Genomic DNA, 12,942 nt, shown 5'->3' on the forward strand with positions numbered 1-12,942 from the left:
CAGGCACCCTCACAGATGCCACCTAGATCCACATTCATGGCAAGTTTCAAGCACATCCCATCATCCCCTGATTTTTGGCGGGGCTTTAACCTCTAACGCATCACCCGTAACCCCAATTCACACCCCTTTCAATATCTTCGTCAGTTTTCATGTTAGAAACCTCAAACTCAGCACCATGATAGCTTATTCATGTATACACATGCATGCCAAGACTCAAGCCAATCCAAGCCTCCCCTGATTTTGGGGGAATTTTTGAAAATCGGACACCCCATTTTCAGACATGGACTGTTCTCCAACATTTTGACACATAAAAACTTGGAAGCAGGCACCCTCACAGATGCCATCTAAATCCACATTCATGGCAAGTTTCAAGCAAATCCCATCATCCCCTGATTTTTGGCGGGGCTTAAACCTTTTAACTCACCCCAAATCAAGTCCCATGCTAGAACTACGTCAATTTTCACGTTAGAAACCTCAAGTTCGGCACCATGACACCTCATGGATGTATACACAAGCATGCCAAGACTCAAGCCAATCCAAGCCTCCCCTGATTTTTGGGGAATTTTTGAAAATTGGACACCCCAGTATCTCAGGGATTTAAAGCTGCAGACAGCTCAATGGGGTCATTTCAAAGGAAATCCCAACATGCCATGAATTGGGGAGTAGATCTTCTTCCACACTTGAAAAATTGATTTGGAACTTCAAAAAGTCTAAGTGAGCGCAGGAAGGACTTATCCCCTGAGTCAAAGCAAGACACACACAAACCATCCCTGCGAGGCGGGCACAGAAGAGGAGGACTGGGAGCAAGCATGCCGGAGGCTGGTGGGCACGAACCACAAAGCCCATCATGTAGTGCAGCTCCCAGGCACCAGGTGGACAGAGAGGCAGGCAGAGATGCCGTAGATCTATGGGGGAGTCAGTCCCAGCAGATACCCCAAAACAACAGCACCCAGGCGGAGGCGGGAAGGCAGGCATGGAGCAGACATTTCTGAGGGCACAAGGAAGTGAGCCAAGGATTGTTTCAAAGTCAGTAATGCAAACCATCCCTGTGAGGCGGGAGCAGCACAGAGAGATGCCTTTTCTTTTGCATCCCATAACGAGAAGGCTAGGAGGGTAAGAGTAAGGCTTTGCGATCCTTGCTTCAGAGTTGATTGACTGCACTGTAATCACAGCCATTATAAAACAACAACAACAATAGTAACGTTAATAATAGCAGTACTAATTAATACTAATAGCAATAATAATAATAACAACAACAATAAGGAGTTGAACAACAATGAAAGCCTGCCTGACTTCACTGAAGAGGAAAAGCCAGGAGAGCTTGGGCTATGGGGTGTATAAATATAAAATGTAATAAATAAATAAATAAATAAACAAAGGAGGGGCGGAATTAAAGGCAGCAGTGTTGCTGAATAAACAACAAGAAGAATTTTTTTAAAAAGGCTGTGTCTGTCTTTTACCAGTAAGAGGAAAGTGGACGTGCCCAGCGGGAGGGGGATATACCTGACACTTCAACTCATGACAGGCATTAGCTTCTTGAAGTTCTAGATTGTTTAAGCTTTGGAGTGTTCGGATGACCCTCCAAGAGCAGGAGTGTGTGCACTGGGCACGTCCACATGCCCTAGGGGACCTAATCCCCTTGCACCACTTCTATTCAGTTGTTCACCAAGGTTAGGGTGGGTAGCAGTGCTGTGTTTCCTATCTGTTATTTATTTGTTTAGTATATGATTTCAGGTGGTGTTTGTGCATTTGGTGGGGCTACTGTTTAAAAAAACACTGGGAAAAGTCCGTTCAGAGACTAAGAAAGAGAAATTTCTTCTCCCAGACCGTCTGAAAGAGGTGGTAGTGAGACCACTCCTGAAGAAAACTTCCTTGGACCCGGAAAATCTTAACTACAGGCCGGTAGCAAATGTTCCATTCCTGGGCAAGGTCCTTGAGCGGGTGGTGGCGGGCCAGCTCCAGACACTCTTGGATGAGACTGATTATCTGGATCCATTTCAGTCGGGTTTCAGGCCTGGCTTTGGCACGGAAACAGCCTTGGTCGCCCTGTATGATGACCTATGTCGGGAGAAAGACAGGAGGAGTGTGACTCTGTTGATTCTCCTTGATCTCTCATCGGCTTTCGATACCATCGACCATGGTATCCTTCTGGAACGTCTGGCTGAGTTGGGAGTGGGGGGCACTGCATTGCAGTGGTTCCGCTCCTACTTAGCAGGACAGCTCCAGAAGGTGGTGCTTGGGCGACATTGCTCGGCCCCGTGGACTCTCCAGTATGGGGTTCTGCAGGGGTCGGTCTTGTCCCCCATGCTGTTTAACATGTACATGAAACCGTTGGGTGCGGTCATCCGGAGTTTTGGAGTGCGCTGTCATCAGTACGCTGACGACACGCAGCTCTACTGCTCCTTTTCATCCTCATCAGGTGTGGCCGTGGATGTGCTGAACCGGTGCTTGGCTGCGACAATGGACTGGATGAGGGCTAATAAACTGAAACTCAATCCAGACAAGACTGATATGCTGCTGGTGGGTGGTTCCTCTGATCGGATGGGGGGCGTTCAACCGGTTCTGGATGGGGTTGCACTTCCCCTGAAGGAGCAGGTTCGTAGCTTGGGGGTTCTCCTAGAACCATCTTTGTCACTTGAGGCTAAGGTGGCCTTGGTGGCACGGAGTGCTTTCTACCAACTCCGGCTGGTGGCCCAGCTACGCCCCTATCTGGACAGGGATAACCTAGCTTCAGTTGTCCATACTCTGGTAACTTCCAAATTAGATTACTGCAATGCCCTCTACATGGGACAACCTCTGAAGACGGTCCGGAAGCTGCAGCTTGTGCAAAATGCGGCGGCCAGATTGATAGCTGGAACAGGGAGGTTTGAGCATATAACACCGATTCTGGCCCGCTTGCATTGGCTGCCTATATGTTTCCGAGCCCAATTCAAGGTGCTGGTCTTAACCTATAAAGCCCTACATGGCTTGGGACCGCAATACCTGATGGAACGCCTCTCCCGACATGAACCTACCCGTACACTGCGCTCAACATCTAAGGTCCTCCTCTGAGTGCCTACTCCGATCGAAGCTCAGAGGATGGCAACAAGGGAGAGGGCCTTCTCAGTGGTTGCCCCCCGACTGTGGAATGATCTTCCCGATGAGGCTCGCTGGCGCCAACGTTGTTATCTTTTCAGCGCCAGGTCAAGACTTTTCTCTTCTCCCAGGCATTTTAACAGCATTTAACAACATTAAGTTTGTTTTTAATGGACCCCAGAATTGTTGTTTTTAAATGGATACTGTTGTTTTTATACTGTTTTTATGTTTTTTAAACTTTTGTATACTTTAATGTTTACTATTTTGAATTGTTGTAAACCGCCCAGAGAGCTTCGGCTGTGGGGCGGTATATAAATGTAATAAATAAATAAATAAATAAATAAATAAATAAATAAATAAAGTTTCCCAGTATCCCAAGTTACTAAGAATCCCATTTTGCCTATCCCCCCTCCAACTTTGGGATTGGAGGATGCTTCATCAGGTGATCATGACTGGGAGTTGAATCTGCCTCTCAGTACTTCAAAAAGGTACCTCTCCCGGGTTGGTTACCCTATTTTTAAAAAAATTATAGCAAGCAAACCGCACTACACACAGTGCTGAAAATAGGCTCAAAATGACCCCACCCACGACTCTCCGAGCACACCAAGTTTCAAATAGATAGCTTTAAAAACAAAAAAGTTATCCACTAATCTTTTCTGCAATGCAATCCTATGGGCGAAAAAATCCAAAATGGCGGGCGGATCACTCCGCGAAAAGAGGAGCGCTCCGCCTATGGTCGCTTCTCTTCGCCATGCTTCTCCAGCCCCCCGACTCGCTTCTCCTCCGCCTCAGGCGAAGGCGGATCACCCCAATTCGCTGTTGCTTCTCCGATCCTAAGCGAAGCAGATCACACCCCTAATAAAATGCTCATCTGATGGAGCTCAAAGTTACTGTTAAGTTCTTTATTGATTTTGTATCTCTATTTTATTAATATGTACTACTATGTATACATTTAATATATTGTACTAATGGTCTGTTGACTAAATAGAGGTTGATTGATTGAATAAATCTATTCATCTTTGAGGTGCCGCTAGACTCTTCATTGATTCCATTGAGTTCATTGTGAATACAGAAGCCAAGAGTCCTATGGAAAATGGCTGCTGAGCTTATGACTCTGTAGCATGTCATCCATGAGCATCCAGCTCTTTCCGTCATCCTAAATGTCTTGTGGCAGGATTCCAACAAAGGGGTGCTTGATCTGTTTGTAGCCAAAGTGATAGCCAGCGTGAATAAACGCCCCCTAACTAGCAATAAAAAGATCATTGGAGTATAGATCAAATCTTCAATTTGTCTTGGATCCATTGTGTGTGGGCTGTGAGAGAGGAGAAATCCTTCTGCTCACCTCATTTAGCACATTTCCATAAGAGTTTTCTTTCTGAGCTTCCTCTGCTATATTTTGCAGGGGAATTGCTTTGGCCTGATCTTCTTTTCACATGTCCCTGAAACTGCTTTACTTCCTGATGATGATAACGATGACTAAATTTGCTCTGTGCCTCAGGATGTGCATATATAATAACATACATTTAAAAAATGCAAACAAGTGGTGTGAGGGACTTTTTTTTTTCTGTGCCTGAAATATTCATGCAGGATCTTACAACTTTAAGCAGAAGTTCCCTAGCCTCTCCTATCAGTGTGAATCTTACCTTGTCCTGTGAAAATCCAATTGAAACACACGCTTTCTCCTTTGGTTCCCTGTATTCCTGGACCTGTTTTCCAGAATGTCTGCATGATGCCACCTCTCTCACTGCCTTCAAATTCCTTTTCCAAACCCACCTTTTCCAAGAGGTCTTTGGCTTTCTCCCCTAGTTCCCATATCCAGTTGTAACCAAGCCTTAATACATGTAATTGAAATAAATGCATATTATTTCCCTCTTCACCCCTTCTCTCATTTCCTTTCCTTTCCTCTGCTGTCTTTCATATATTGGATTATTAGGTTGTAAGTGCCTCAGGGCAGGGACTATGCACTTGTAAACCAGTGTGCACATTGATGGTAGTATATAAATAATATCAAGTAGAGTTGTAGTCACCTCAAAGTGACTATACATAAAGCATATTGCAGTAACTTTGGAAAGTTATTACATTTTATATTGGAGACAGAGGCCAAAAGAGCATGGTTCTCCTTTGTACACTGCCACTCATTTCTGTTAGGGTTGGAGCACTTCCCGGTGGATTGTGCCCACCAATGTTTTTCCATGCTATGTTTTACATAAGGGTTTGCTGGGGTGGTTGCTTATGCCAGAAAAGAAGAAATGCATCACCCCAAATTTATATTGTATACAATTGATTGATTATATAGAATTATATTTTGTACAATGCTAGGTCATTGTAAAGGCCTTTGGTTACATGCAATAAAGATTACGAAGGGGCACCTAAAAGGGGGACACACAATTGCATAAAATATGCATGAGCTTATTCATATGTATAGATGCAAATGTAGATATAATGACCGTAATTTAAGTAGAAATAGAACACATCCCACCATAGTGGGGAAATCTATGACCAGTTCGTGTGCAAACTGCTGATGAGGAACATCAAGGGCCCTTTAATCTTCAATTCACTGGACTTGGACTAGACGACCCCTCAAACAGAGGACGCTTTTGAACAGCAGACTGTCCTCTGTAAAGTAGGCCACATGACCATCCCAGGATTTGCCAAATAGCATCTGGCAATTTTTTCTGAAGAAAATAATTGTTTGCTTCTGCCTCTCCTCCCTTCTTGCAGTTTTTGCCAGCTTGTTCTTCCCACTGAAATCTATAAATATCAGGAAAGCAATTACTTTAACAATTTCTGTGTTTTATAATAAATTACACTGAACAAAATTTTCTCATCGGAGAAATATGCTTTCCCCACTAAATGGCCAGCTAGACATATAGATTGCAATGGCACAGACCTTTTCTATTGAAAGTGGCAATTTGACATAAAGGATAAGCAATAACATGGAATATGATCCTGATGGCAAATCATTGTAAAATTATACTTTGTAAACCAAAGTGCAATCGATTTTCTTTAATGCAATTCTTGCACTACATGTTTTAAGATGTTTATGTTAACTTTTGATTTACTCTCCCAGGTTCCATTTCATTCAGCTGAAAAAACAAATGACAAAATGAGTATATAAATACGTCTTCTAAATTAGGAAAGGATATAGTCCTGTGTGGGATTAAATTGTTAAAACACTTATCAAAATGTTTGTAGGGTATTATTTCTACATAGTGTGTTATGGATTATTTGCGTGTGTCTTTTTCTCATGTGCCACTTCCTATTGGACTATTTTACTGACATTATACATCCCGGAAAAGCTCACTGGTTTATTGGACTGACTCTGCCGGTGGCTGCTAGGGTGCACTACAAGCTATTGTTGGCCATGTACAAAGCCTTGCATTGCCTGGGTCCTGGATACCTGAGCACCCGCCTTTCTCCTGTGTCTCACCATTGGCAGACTCGCTCTCAGGAGCAGGGTGCCCTGTTGGTCCCCCGCTACAAATTGGAATGTGCGGGAGCCAGGGCTTTTTCAGTGGCTGGCCCCCGGTTATGGAATAATATGCCACTGGAGATTAGACAGGCTTTGCCTCTCAATTGCTTCAAACGCCTTTGTAAGGCGTTTTTATTTTCACAAGAGTTTGGGGAGGGGGTGGTTTAAATTGGGTTGAGGGCTTTTAATGGTTTGAGGGTGAGGGTTTTAATGGAATTGTCTTAATGTGGGTTGAGGGTTTTAATGGAATTGTTTTATATGTTATTGTAAAGTGCCTCGATGCCAGAAATGGTGAGGCAGCGCTATAGAAATGGTTTAAATAAATAATTAGAGCTGTAACATTTAATTGCTTATTGGGCTAATTAACTGAGTGAAGACCTTCCAAACAATTTAAACATTGCTTTCAATGAATTGGGTACCATTTTGGAAAAGATTTTCACCTCCTTTCTCTCCCATCCTTTATTAGTACCCACCACTATTTCCTCCCCTCTGCAACCCACTCACCCCATTTGGGAGACAGGATGGGGGCAGGCAGGCAGGAGGTAGATACTGACATACGGTGGCTGGTCACTCACTTGCATGCTGACATGATGGGGGTTCTGACCTCATTTCCTTGAGAAATTTGCTCAGCAAGGAGGGACAAGTAACCCTTCAGGGTCAGACATCACACCACACGGGGCACTTCTGAGCAGTCTGGAAAGGTACCTTTCAGTTCAGCTCTACTTTCTGGAGGCCTTTTCCCTACAAATGTCCCTTTGACCTGCTTTCCCCATTGAGTGATTGTGTATAATATGTTGTGCAAATGTGTGGGAATTCGCCCTGTCTTTTAATAAGGCAGCAGATTCTAAGGGCGAGGAGGGGTGGTGAACACTGAAGCACAGAACTATGTGGGCCACATGGCCGGCCTACATCCTCTAAGAAAGCCTGCACAGGAGCAGTGGAAAACGCTCACCAGTGTCAAAGTAAGGTTCCACTTCCAGTCTGATCAGCATCTCCACATGGAATGAGACGGGCACCATTTTGTCTGCCTCAGGCAGCATGATGTCTTGGGCCAACCCTGATCAATGCAGCTCTCCAGGTGTTGGAACAGAATCACTGCCCCATATTTCCAATGCATTTTACTTCAATACATAAATACATAAATACTCAAATAACTCTGTTTTATTAAACCAAATGATCATGCTAATTATCTAAGTTGCTCACTTCATAAAATTCAAATGCACAGTGTATTTGAACATAACTTACTGTTATGTGTTAATATATTAATAATTCATGAAACCATTACTTTTCATTTCTGAAATCAAACACTGCCGGGCTCCCATTTTATTGATTTATTCAGAAAAGGAATATAAAGTAAAAACATGCAATTAACACATCCTCTTTCAGAAAAAAAGCTTACTTATTTAAATAGACTGTTAATTCTAAATTGGTTCCTCTTGAAATGAACTTTTGCAGCATAGTCAAATCCACATTAGAAATGTTCTATAATTTTTTTAAAAAAATATCTAAACAATTGCTGTGATTTAGCAATAGGATTCTAAAATGCCACACAAAAATGAAATGCAAGAAGTGTATATTTGGAACTTACAAAATTATGTTTTCTATTTGTCACAAATTCAATGATCAAATTCTACCTTTACAATTCAGGAAACGATTACTATGGTTAGTATCCTAAATACACTTAAAAGAGAATAATCACTACTGAAAATAGTGGGAATTACTTCCAGGTAAACATGCATAGGATTGTACTATAAACTACTTTACTAGAAAAGGTTTGTTAGCCCTGGAGCAAAGAATGTGAGCAAGAAGTCAAAGAGGTATGTACAATGTTGGGTTGGTTTCAGATTTAATCATACTTATTTAGCCATTGAGATCAATGGAACTTAAGTTAGAGTGCAATCCTATTGGGATGCCCTTCAGCTTTTGAGGTTGATGGGTATCCTATGCAGAGTGGGAGGAGCTCAGAGGTGAACTTTGCTTTCACACTTCTCCCACTCTGCATTTTTGCTAGATGGGCTTTTCTGCCCATCTAGCTGGGATTTTGCAAAGCGGGGGGGGGGAAGCTGGAGGATTCTTTGTAACCAGTCCCCTCCTCACCCACAGAAATGCCCCCTTTCCTTCCTGTCTGAGGTTGCAGACATGGTTTTCTCTGTACCAGCTGCAAGATGGAGAGGGTGGGAAGCTCAGACTCCTGGATCTGATGTTGGAGCACTGCGTCTAACCTTGGATCCAGGAATCCAAACTATCTTATGACCCCCAGACACAGTCTCTTAATCATGACTAACTTAAGTCCCATTGGCTTTAATGGGATTATCCTAAATATGACTAAATCTGGAACCAACCCACAATTAGCAATTGCAGGAAGAGCAATATTACAACATGCTCTATTCCCCAGTTATAACGCTGGATTTATGTACCTTGGCTAACTTAATAAGATTAGGCTTTGGGCTAAAAGAAAGAGTATGCATTGGTTCTAGTGTTGGCTAACAAGAAAGATCAAACAGCTGCAACAAATGTCCATCAGTCACTTTTATTCATTGTTTGTGACCTGTAGAGGTAAGCAGTTTCCAGTTGCCTTGAATGAACTATAAAATCTTGTCCCTTGAGACAGGTTTACTTTTGAATCTTATTTGTAATAATGTATGCAGGCTAGGATCCAAAGAGTTACTTTAGGTTTGCCCAAGAGCTTCACCATGCCCACTGGGATTTTTTGCTCTTTATTTTCCTGGATCAGCAGAATCCATGCCATAAAACAAGCTATTTGGGGGTGGTGGTCAAGTACTTTGCTATGTGCCCTGAGGAAATGCTGTTCAAGGAAGTCAAGCCGTAATCCCCATGGTGAAGAGGAAATAGTTCCACCGTTCTTTGGATTCCAACTGCAGCTCCCCCGCCTTTTTTTTTTTGCTACACAGCACCATTGGGGTTTTTTCCAGGCATATGTCAAAGATGCTCAAATATATAATAACACACATGAAGTTAGACAGCTTGGTAAGACTCACCACCGAAAACTGTCTGTCTCAACCCAGCACGATCAATGATAGTGGCTGTGGCTATGCTGAATTGAAAGCCCAAGACATTCTGATCTGCTAGTGCCTGGACTGTGAGGCACGCTAAAGAGCTCTATCAGACGAGTGTTTTATTGCACGCTTATTAGTGGGCACTCATGGATTTCTGCGGGTCCCTCTCATGACATTGTCTGCCTCCTGCCCCTTCTATCCTTCTTTGCGAGACAAACCCCCCCCCCCAGTAAGTCTGTCTTATTTTTAAAGACAGAAGTTGCTGCTATCTCCTGCTGTGTGCAGGAGAAGCAGCATGATCAAAACAGCCCACTGAATGATCCACGAAACAGGAAGTAATGAGGGACAAATGTGTGAGTGGAGAAGCGACGGTAAGTAAATGCGATTTTCTCTATGTGATGACACTCTAAGTGGTGTAACCCTTTTTATCACCCTCAGTAGCTCCTTGTTCTCATTTGCTTAAAGCCAACCCATTTTTTCCTATAATGTATGAGGCAAAGATTTGTAAGCCTCATTTTGAAGTGGGCTGAGTAATACCCAAATTATGAAGTTTGAAGTAATTAAAAGAAAACTTTTATTTTCCTTCAGTGATGCTGATCAAAGTGCAGGCAATTCTGGGAACTAATGAGTGTTTGGGAAGCTGTGCACGAAGGCATGTGCTACTTATTCCTCAGGGGGAAAAAATATCTGATGTGAAAGTGCAATTGCTGGATGATTACAAATAGGGCACCTGCTGCTTGGTATATTAATTAATGTCCACTTCTTTGGCCATCTTAGGATCCTTACAAATCATGATTCCATATTTATTTATTTATTGCGTTAGCCAACCCTGAACCTAGGTTTTCTGGACAATGAACAATCAAGCAATTCAAAACGATATTAAATAATGGAAGCCATAAAATCCTTATAATACCAAATACAACACTAACATCAAATAAAGCACAGACCAGAACAGAGAGTAAACATCATACCATCCACAATCCTGTGACCTAAGCACAAAGAGAAGTAAAACAAACTTATAAGGGCTAAAATATATCCCAACCATCATACAAAGCCTAGGCTGAAATAGTAATATCAATATTCAATTGAAGTTAAATGATATTAAAACATATTAGGATATGATTTAAAGACCTGGGAGATATTATAAGTCTTCACGTGACACTGGAAGGACTTTAATGTAGGTGATATGGACAGTGTTCTATAACCATGCTGGGGTTTCATTTTTGCTTGGAAAAGGCCATTTTATTCTTCTTAAATACACAGATGGTGAAATGGCATCAGCAAGACAGGATGTGATTGCATATCACAACGCGCGCGCACACACACATACACACACATACACATATAGATGAGATGAGACTTGGAACGAAATATATATATATATATATATATATATATATATATATTACTGGAAATATGTTTACAAAAAGAACAACATCTCAAATAGTGATATTAATAGTGTAAAGTATGAATGCAGTTTTTAAAATGATGCATTTAAATTGCATTTAAAATTGTAAATATAAGGCAAAAGTTTGATTTGGTTGTTTTGTTTTGATCTGATCTGTACTCAGCCTTTCTACCAAAACATTGCACTGAAGTTCAGGTGTATTGCAGCAAAAGTGGGCATATTCCAGGCTTGCGGGATCTAGTTTGTTTTTGCTAGAACTCCGAGATCCACCAAGCAGAGCCTGGTGCAAAAGACGTATCTTTAGAACTAATGAATTGTTTGTTTTCCAGAAATGAATGAACCACACAGTTCTTCCACATATGAATCCATTCCAGGATAACCCAAACTTCCTTTATTTCAGTAATGGCACAGTGGTTAGAGTGTAGGACTGGGACCACTCAGCCACTAAGCTCACTGGGTGACGTAGGACCAGTCATGACTCTCAGCCTAACCTCTCTCGCAGGGGGCATGTCTACATGAAAGGTTTGCCCTGGGGTGGTTTCGCGGTAGTGGCATGTCATCTACATCACGCAGCTGCCATTGTGAAGCCATCTGGGGGCAAACCCTGGAAACTCTGCTCCCCAACTTTTTTGGCAGCGGAGACCATGGCGTTCCGATCGGTCGCTATGGGCGGCCCCACACCTCTGGAAAAGTTAAAAAAAAACTGGGGGGAGGAGAGGAATGGGCTGTTCCTCCCCCCTTTTTTAAAAAATCTATCTTTGCAGAGCAACACAGATATAGACAATAAAAATAAAAAGAAATGGGGGTGAGTGGGTAGGAACAGGCAGTCGGAGGAGATGTGGTTTGCCCAGTCCCTCTCATGTCCTCCTCTGGCTGCCTCGTTCCTCCCCGCCCCGGGTTTTATTTTTATTATCTGTATCTGCAGAGCTCCTATTTCTGATGCTGCCTGCTGGGCTGGAGGTAGGTGGCCTTTGCCTGTCTTGTAGTTGTGCGCAGTTGCCCAGAACTCTTCAGCAGGGAGGGTTGTGCTGGTCAGCCTGGCACTGGGACCAGGAAGCAGATACTGATTATAAAATAAAAAAGGGGGGAGGAATGGCCCCATTCCTTTTCCCCTGCCTTTTTATTGTTTTTACTTTTCCAGAGGCGCAGGACCGGAAAATTTGCACTTGCCTTCCTTCCCATGCAGATGCACGGAAGGGAATGCAAGTGCCGGTGCAAGTCGCCCCACAGCGCCAAAGCGCCGCTGTAAAGATGGGAGCCAGGGTTGTTGTGAGGATAAATAGAGGAGGGTCACATACATCACCCTGGGCTCCTTGGAGAAAAGGCAGGATATAAATGTAACAAATATACTAATAAATAGTGCAATTTAGGATGGGGGAGTCATTTTGTTCCTGCAATTGTTAAATAACTAAAGGCAGAAATCCCGGTCAATCTACTGCAAATCATCCAGAGATGATTTGCAATAGATCTACCAATAGATCCAGATCTACTTCCCACCCCTGTATTTGAAATTGGTTGTTGAATCCAGAAGGGCATATTTGTATTGCTACATAATTGTTGTACTTAGCCATCCAGGAGCAAACCAATAGTAATATCTACAGTATGTTTAGAACAATGAAAAGCTTTGTACTAGTACTTAAAATATTTACAAACAGAATCTTAATATAAACTCTGCAACTGACACTTAAAGCAAACCTTACAACAAATTGCTGAAATACACTTTATCTTACACTATTTGTTGCCATTGTTGTTTTCTTTAACATGATGATGCTTAATAGTGTGATAAGAAGAATTCCCAGCCAGTCCAATTGCCATCATCATATTTCCAAGGACAAATGAATCTTCCCAGGCAAAAGAATGCATGCATTGCCATCTGTCAATAGTGCCATCACGGTATTTGCGGATGGACTTGAGGATTAAAAAAGAAAGGGAAAAAAAATCCAAAGCCTTAGAAAGATCATAAAGTATGA

The sequence above is a fragment of the Elgaria multicarinata genome, chromosome 3, assembly GCF_023053635.1.
Source record: "Elgaria multicarinata webbii isolate HBS135686 ecotype San Diego chromosome 3, rElgMul1.1.pri, whole genome shotgun sequence".
Taxonomy (NCBI): Eukaryota; Metazoa; Chordata; class Lepidosauria; order Squamata; family Anguidae; genus Elgaria; species Elgaria multicarinata.